The 8,397-nt window shown below is 42.4% G+C and overlaps 1 pseudogene; it reads right to left on the bottom strand.

Moving 5' to 3' along the window:
* Window positions 1–2,618: 2,618 nt before the first annotated feature.
* Window positions 2,619–6,063, bottom strand: LOC138983125 (uncharacterized; annotated as a pseudogene).
* Window positions 6,064–8,397: the final 2,334 nt, after the last annotated feature.

The following is an 8,397-nucleotide window of genomic DNA, read 5'->3' on the forward strand; positions in this document are numbered from 1 at the left end:
ACAGGCAGAAAAGCAGACCTATAGACAAGCAGTTCGAGCAACCAAACCAAGCAGCAAGGCAAACCATCGCACTTTGTTCTTTAAAAAAAACGCAGACAGTTTAAAGCCAGGATAGGCAGTGGTTCCTGGCCTAGGAGGGGTCTACTGACGCAAAGATTTTCACAAATCGAAAGGATTTATCCTGCAGAATCAACACAAGACGCCTCTGTGCCCGCACGATTGTTTGCGCAGCACGCGCTCCGCTCACACGTCATCGACAAACATGCACGTGCTTCTTGCAGCGCTAGCTGTCTCGGCCTGCGCATGTCAGATAACCTCAAAATCCCTCCGCTTCCGGTGGGAAGACAAGGGGGAGACAATGCCTTGAACGGTCTTTGGCGTGACGTAATTAGAACAGCAGTGTCAACGGATGAGCCGCCATTCCTTATCCGCAATCTGTTGGCATGAAACGTAGTTTTTGTTCAATAATCGTGTCAACATTGTATCCACCGCTACGACCAGGTGATTACTTGCAGAAACCACTGTCGCACTGTCATGCCACACACAAAAACAGAAAAGTTGTTAATAAGTACTTTGCACAAAGTTGGAAAGTAGTTTGCACGAGGTGAATGATTCAAAGATTAACGTGACAAGCTCTTCGTTTAAAGGCTGGGTAACATCATCGAGTGAAGGTTAGTTCATTTTGGCTTTACTGCTGACGTATTTATTCACAATAAAGGGTGTCAGTAAAATCGTCAATGGTTCAAGAAATCTGAAATGCAAAGTCAAAAAAACCAGCGAACAGCAAGTCGGACACACAGTCAAATGCATGCATCGAGCACGCACGCAAGCGCACGCATGCTCGCAAGCGCACGCAAACGCACGCACGCACGCACGCACGCACGCACGCACACACACACACACACACACACACACACACACACACACACACACACACACACACACACACACAAACAGTTGAATTCAGTTCTCAAACTCAACTGACGACAACAGGAAATAACTTATGGAGATGATGAATGACCGGAAAAAATCTGCCTGAATGTATGCTTACCTTTCAATTATAGTGCTTGATCAACCAAGTGTTATTAATGTAGCATTATTGCTGCGTGCCTTGTGCCCTGAAGTACCCACATGCTTTTGTTTGTTCAGCTTGAGTACTCTCGCACGTCTCTCCTTGAGTAGATAAAATGCAACGCAAAGCGGTTATGGAGATAATCGAAACAAAAGAGTTCATCAGACTTGAAAATTGTCGATGCGTATCTCTGATGTCCTTTGTCCTGGAAGGATTCTTCAATAGAACTTGCACTCAAAGGCTCTCACAGATAGTCAGCCTAGATCCCTTATCCATTCATCTGCTGAGTTGCCTCAGAGAATTGCACAGACGTTTCTGTGCACAAGAAAGGCAGACAAAAATGAGCCACAGAGATTGCTGTCAAAACAATGAAAAGTTTGGTTCGTTATGAAACTTGACGTCAAATGTTCTATTCACAAAACCATATTGTTCGATTTCTCTCCTTTTTTTCGTTTCAAGAATCATCAGAGTAAATAGGTGCTGTCACCTTCACAGCAGACTGCTGGCGTGAATTATTATTGCCTTCCTTTTAGAAGAAAACAGTCTGCGAAGTTTTCTTCTATACATAAGTGACAAGCGTAAAGGATTGAAGTGTCTGGATGGTACTGCTCTTCGGACAGGACTAATGCAATTGTGTCAGTCACGCGTATCGGTTGTGGTGGTGGTGGTGATGATGAAGGTGGTGGTGGTGATGATGATGAGGGTGGTTGGTGGTGATGGTGGCGGCGTGGGTATGCGTTATACAGCAAACGTCTTTGATTTATAGGACTAGTATTTTGCTTTGTTGTTGTTGTTGTTGTTATGTGTGTGTGTGTGTGTGTGTGTGTGTGTGTGTGTGTGTGTGTGTGTGTGTGTGTGTGTGTGTGTGTGTGTGTGTGTGTGTGTGTGTGTGTGTGTGTGTGTGTGTGTGTGTGTGTGTGCGAGGGGTTAGGGGTTAGGGTTTCGGGGGATTCACATCCGATTCTTTTACAAAATCACTGTTTCCAGTTTCGCAGTTGAACATGGTGTGCAGCTGTTAACCCGTGATTTGTAAAAATGTAAAATCATTTTACAAATCACGTCGAACCTAAAACCGCGATTTGTAAAAATGTAAAAATGTAAAAATATTGCATTCCACAAAGTAATGCATGCCTTTTATTATTAATAATATTTGTTGTTTAGAGCCTCTACGCTGAGTGGTGGGGGTGGTTTTAGATCCACATCCCATTTTGGTGCAATTCCATTTTGCCGCCGTCCCATGTTTTGCCCCATCCCATTTTCGCGACATTTCACAAGCCAAACGTCATTTTACTAAAGCCCCTGTCACACGTGACCGGATAGAGCCTCCGAACGTGAAACGGATGGCATATTTGTTTATCCGTTGGCAAAGTGGTCAGTCCGGTAGAAAAATCCAAACCACGGCCGTATTTGCACCGAACATGGAACGGTTGAAACGTACCGGTAACGAACATGTAACGCACGGCTACAGTTCAACCAGCCAAGTGTCTCCGAATGATTGACGAACAACAAACGAACATGAACCGGCCAATCAGAACGCGCACAGAATTCATTCCGGACAAACCGAATACATAACGGACATCAACGGGCGCGTGGAGGAAACAACAATGTGTATACATTTTGTGAACGCATTTCTCCAGCGTACCAGTTGTCGAAAAGTTGCACTGCTGACAACATCTCCACAATGCCTCGCGGAAGGAAAGTCAACAGAAACATGAAGAATGTGCCTGGAAAAGAAAACGAGACAGACAAAGTGGCTGTTGATGCTGAAATGCATGCTGAAATGCATGCTGTTGCACAAGACACTGAGGAAATACAAACTCAGCATGATGAAGGTGCTGATGATGTGCTGATTCCACACCTGAGCATCACCTGCAGCGCCTCGTCCACCAAAATCCACCCAGACAAATGTGTAGTCTGCGTCGACCAAACCAAGGAGCAGTACAGAGAAGAACTTCTTGTAATTGAAGTAAGTTGACCCCGATGTGTTTGCCATCTAGCGCCCCAAGGGTGTGTGGGAAGTTCCACTTCTCCTTAAAGCCGTCTACTATCTCCTGCCAGTCTCCGGCATCAGTTGGCAGTGGCATCACCTCATCCAAATACTCGTCTACGATTGCCTGGCATACCTACAATGACACAATAATATTAAGTTTAGTTGATTTTTTTGTGGCTATGTGTACGAGATGGTCTGACAACCACACTGAAATAAAAAGTGCTGATTACTTGCTATTTGAAAGAAATGTCAATCATTTTACAACAATTATTTCAGAATTATCACATGTATTTGGAAATGTGCCTTATTTTTGTGTTTTAAAACTAATTTCAAAATTTCATAACGTTTCTGAATGTTGTGGGAGTAATTTTTATTTTTATGATGTTTTCCTTCTGACTATGTGGACATGTTAATGAGTGGTGTGTGCTGAGTTGACTGCCTTGGTGTCAAATTTTTGAAGACTGTTCACATTAATAAATCTGTTTCAGGACATGTTCACAAATATTAATCTGTTTCATTGCAATATCTCTCTCTCTCTCTCTCTCTCTCTCTCTCTCTCTCTCTCTCTCTCTCTCTCTCTCTCTCTCTCTCCTCTCTCTCTCTCTCTCTCTCTCTCTCTCTCTCCTCTCTCTCTCTCTCTCTCTCTCTCTCTCTCTCTCTCTCTCTCTCTCTCTCTCTCTCTCTCTCTCTCTCTCTCTCACGGGAAAGTGCCGATTTACATTACATCATTATTTAATAAAGCTACCCACAAATATGGGTCAGTCAACTTGATCCCACCGATTCCACGAATTGACCTGTATAGGACCAGTCTTGCTTTTTCGGGTACTTCAGATTGGAATTTACTTCCATCATCCTTTAAGCACTTAAAGTCATTAAAATGTTTTAAAAAATGTGTTAAAAACCACTTAATGTCTGAGTAGTTTTACGCCTTTTCATTTACCACACTTAGTATTACGTCAAAGATAATTTATGCTGTGCATTGTATATTCTGAACATATTTTTGTTGTACTATTGCTACATGTTCGATTGCTACCAGCTTGTATTTATAATTACCTGCATAGTATGCATTTGATTTTATGAATAACCACATAATTATGTATGCTCTTCATGCCTCATCTTCATCCTCATCCTCCTCATCATCATCATCATTATCATCATCATCATCGTCATCATCATCATCATCTTTATTATCACGTGCTGAAGTTTTCCGACCTCCTTTTTTTGTTGGTTAACTTTTTAACTTTTTAATTTTAATTTTTTTAATTATATAATTGTGTGTTTATGCGTCCCAAGGACAGATTGTAAGAAAGGGCGTAGCCTTAGATCTTAATCCTTGTTAAATAAAGTTAAATTCCATTCAATTCAATTCAATTCAATTCAATCTCTCTCTCTCTCTTTCTCTCTCTCTCTCTCTCTCTCTTTCTCTCTCTCTCTCTCTCTCTCTCTCTCTCTCTCTCTCTCTCTCTCTCTCTCTCTCTCTCTCTCCACATCGAACAACTTTCTAAAGTCATGTCCAAGAAAGTATATCTCTTATCTAGAGTTAAGCACTTCCTGAATTTGGAAGCCAGGAAGTTATTCTTTAATGGCCATATTCAATCTGTTGTTGATTACGCATCAACCTTGTGGGATTCGGCAAGTGATAATTCACTAAAACCTATAATTAGATTACACAAACGAGCGCTGAAAGTAGTCTTATTAAAGAAAACAACCCTGAGTGAATTAGACTACATAAACTTAGGCATTCTCCCACTGAAGGAAAGACTTCACTATAATAAATGTACCCTTATGAGCAAAATTATCACTGGATGTGTACCTGAAACTCTACATACAAAATTCATTATGAGGAATTCACGTTAATTTATGAGATTAAACACTCCTGTTCCTCGGATTGACCTGTTTAAGTCCAGTTTAGTTTATTCAGGTAGCAGTCTCTGGAACTCTCTTCCAACATTCCTGAGGCAAACTACCAGCACAGATAGTTTTAAGAGCAGATATTTGTCTTATGTAATGAAGTCAAAGTAAAAGATATTTGTCTTAAATGGTATTCATTTTTTTGTATTAAACATGCCCCTCTCCTCTTTATTGGTATAATGTACACAGACCCTTTTCGGATGAAGGGACTTAAAAACCAACCACTATTTAGATGTGATGATTTTTGCAATGTCTTGCTTGTTTTATTGTTTTCCTTAAAATGCAATGTATGGCTTAGAGCATGATGTTGAGAAAGTGCAAGCTGCTCTATACCACTTAATTCACATCAATTAACTCTCTCTCTCTCTCTCTCTCTCTCTCTCTCTCTCTCTCTCTCTCTCTCTCTCTCTCTCTCTCTCTCTCTCTCTCTCTCTCTCTCTCTCTCTCTCTCTCTCTCTCTCTCTCTTTCTCTCTCTCTCTCTCTCTCTCTGAGACTAAACACTATTTGAAATATATGGGTACACAGGTAGCCGTATCATCCGAATAGGATTATCAAAAGTGAGATGCGGTGAAGGTTAAATGTCTAAATATTTAAGTAAAAGGGACATAAATGCATGAACAAATTAGACAAGATAATAAAAATGATAATTACCTCTCTGACAGCGAGGGAGATGGTGTTGTGTGGAACTCTCAAGCCATAGCGCATGTATATGTCCATGTACGTTGCTCCTGATGCTAAATGCCGAAGTGTGAGGGCCAATTTCAACCCTGGCTCCAGCGGTTCCCAAAACCAGGTCTGCGTTTTGGTGATGCGTGGCCCCACACGTGTCAAGATTTCGTCAAACGTCTCTGGTTGCATGCGCATGAAGTTGCAGAAGGCGGCAGGGTCCTCCCGCCGCAATTGGTCATACAGACCGAACTGCCTTCGTCTCTCCGGGCTCAGCCATGACCTCGACCAATATCGTCTTCGCTGACCCCTGCGGCGCCTTCTTCTCTTGTTGGAAAGATACTGTTGCAGGTCCATCTGAGCATTGTTCATATGCATTTCTGCCTGCAGTATGGCGGCGGAAACTCTAGCCCGACAATCCATGGTGATGCTGGAACACTCTCTGATTTTGAAGCTTCCAAGAACCTTTTTATTTGCCCTGGGATGATCAGGTTCTTCCGGTAGTCAGTTCCTCCCCCTGTAGTTGTCCTGCAGGTATTCTGTAGGTATGCTGTATTCATCAGTTTTGTACGTTTTATCCGTTTTTCAATTTGTTTGCCTATTCGTCGTGTCCGGTGTTTATCCTGCAGGCATCCTGTGTTTGTCCGTTAGGTGTTCGTTTAAGGTCCGGTTAATGCGTGGCGTATGCGTTCAAGTTCCATATACGGACTGGATAACGTATCCCCCCCGTACACCTCCAGCATATAAACGAAGGAATTACGAACACTGACAGGATATACAGGACAGAACGGACATGCACAGGACAGTCAACGAATATTCTTGTTCGTCACAGTCCGTTTCAAGTTTTGTGTATGCACAAAACTTTCTAACGGATGCAGGCGGACACACCGCACATCACCTGACATGAAACGAATGTTCCGAACATTAAACGGACATAAAACGAACATAAAACGAACATTGACAAACATCACCGGATAAACAAATATGTCATCCGTTACACGTTCGGAGGCTCTATCCGGTCAAGTGTGACAGGGGCATTACATGTCATAACAATAGCGCCACATCCCATTTTGACACCATCCCATTTGGCCGCCATGCCGTTTCGCCGCCCCACTAGATCCACATTTTGGTGCAATCCCATTTTGCCGCCGTCCCATTTTTTTTGCCCCATTCCATTGTCGCGACATTTCACAAGCCAAGCGTCATTTTACTACCGTGTCATAACAATAACGCGACATCCCATTTTGACACCATCCCATTTGGCCGCCATCCCATTTTTGTTTCATTCTTCTTGCCAAGCCTCACTATACTACTATACTGCGTAATTCAACTAGGGAGACATTCCGTTTACGCAAAATCCCATTTTGCCACAATCCAAAATTTCGCGAAATAGGGATGGCGGCGAAACGGGATGACGGCAAAACTGCATGGCGACAAAATGGAATGTGGCGCTAGTGGTATGACACGGTGGTAAAATGACACTAGGCCTGTGAAATGTAGCGAAAACGGGATGAGGGCGAAATGGGATAACGGCGAAACGGGATTGGGCTAAAATGGGATGTGGACCTAATGGTACACGACATGGTGGTAAAATGACACTTGGCCTGTGAAATGTCGCGAAAATGGGAAGGGGGCGAAATGGAATAACGTCGAAACGGGATTGCGCCAAAATGGGACGTAGAGCTAATTGCACATGACACGGAAGTAAAATGACGCTTGGCTTGTGAAATGTCGCGAAATGGGATGAGGGCGAAATGGGATAACGGCGAAACGGGACTAATAGATCCCTTGACTTTGGAGTAGCGCGACTCTGTTACTGCTAGCTTTCCACTGGGAGGAAGCGACCCGAATTTCCAAGCGATGGGACAAACAATTTTGTTTTTGTTTTGTTTTCTTTCAATAGATCCCTTCACTTTGGAGATGACAAGTTAAATATCGGGCGCATTTACGTGATTTGTAAAACATTTTACAAATCGCGGGGGGCGCCCAGTGATTTGTAAAAATGTTTTACAAATCACGGTGTTGACCCAGCTGGAGAAAAAAAATCCGGAAATCCTTTTGATGAATTTCATTTTGGGCTTGGCAGCATCTTTCTTTTTCTAAGGTGGGTGACATAATTATACATCGATCAACTTTGTGTCTGCAGTGTAACGTGATTGTCATTTGTTCATTCGACCAGTAGGCTCCAAAGCCATCATATTGTGTTTTCTGAGAACAAGAGCATGGTTTCTATGAGCCAATCCCGTGTAGATTCCACAGATCTGAGGTACTTCTTTTTCAGGATTTGAGTACCATCGTTGTTTCCGCCTTGGCTTAAAAAAGCATTCACAATAATTATTTATATTCTGAATTGCTGTGTGTGTGTGTGTGTGTGTGTGTGTGTGTGTGTGTGTGTGTGTGTGTGTGTGATGGAGTGTGTGTGATGGAGTGTGTGTGCTTTTGATTGGATGTCACTCGCCCGTGTCAATTCGTTTTATTTTATTTATAATTTTGTTGTTGCTTTTTTTACATTTTTAAACATAGTTAGTTGGGTCACATGAAGATATGTCTTATTGCATCGCCTCTATCGCTATTCAAATGCTTTCTGTTGATATCCGTTTTAACAATTTTAAAAAAACAGCTTCGGGTATTGATTCGATTGTTCTCACCCTTAACGCAACTTATTTCCGGTTCCGGGAGTGAAAAAATACACATATTTACATTGTGTTTTTGCTTGCCTCTCCGGACTGCGCACACATTCAATTTAGATAGCGTTCT

The sequence above is a fragment of the Littorina saxatilis genome, linkage group LG12, assembly GCF_037325665.1.
Source record: "Littorina saxatilis isolate snail1 linkage group LG12, US_GU_Lsax_2.0, whole genome shotgun sequence".
In the NCBI taxonomy this organism is placed as follows: domain Eukaryota; kingdom Metazoa; phylum Mollusca; class Gastropoda; order Littorinimorpha; family Littorinidae; genus Littorina; species Littorina saxatilis.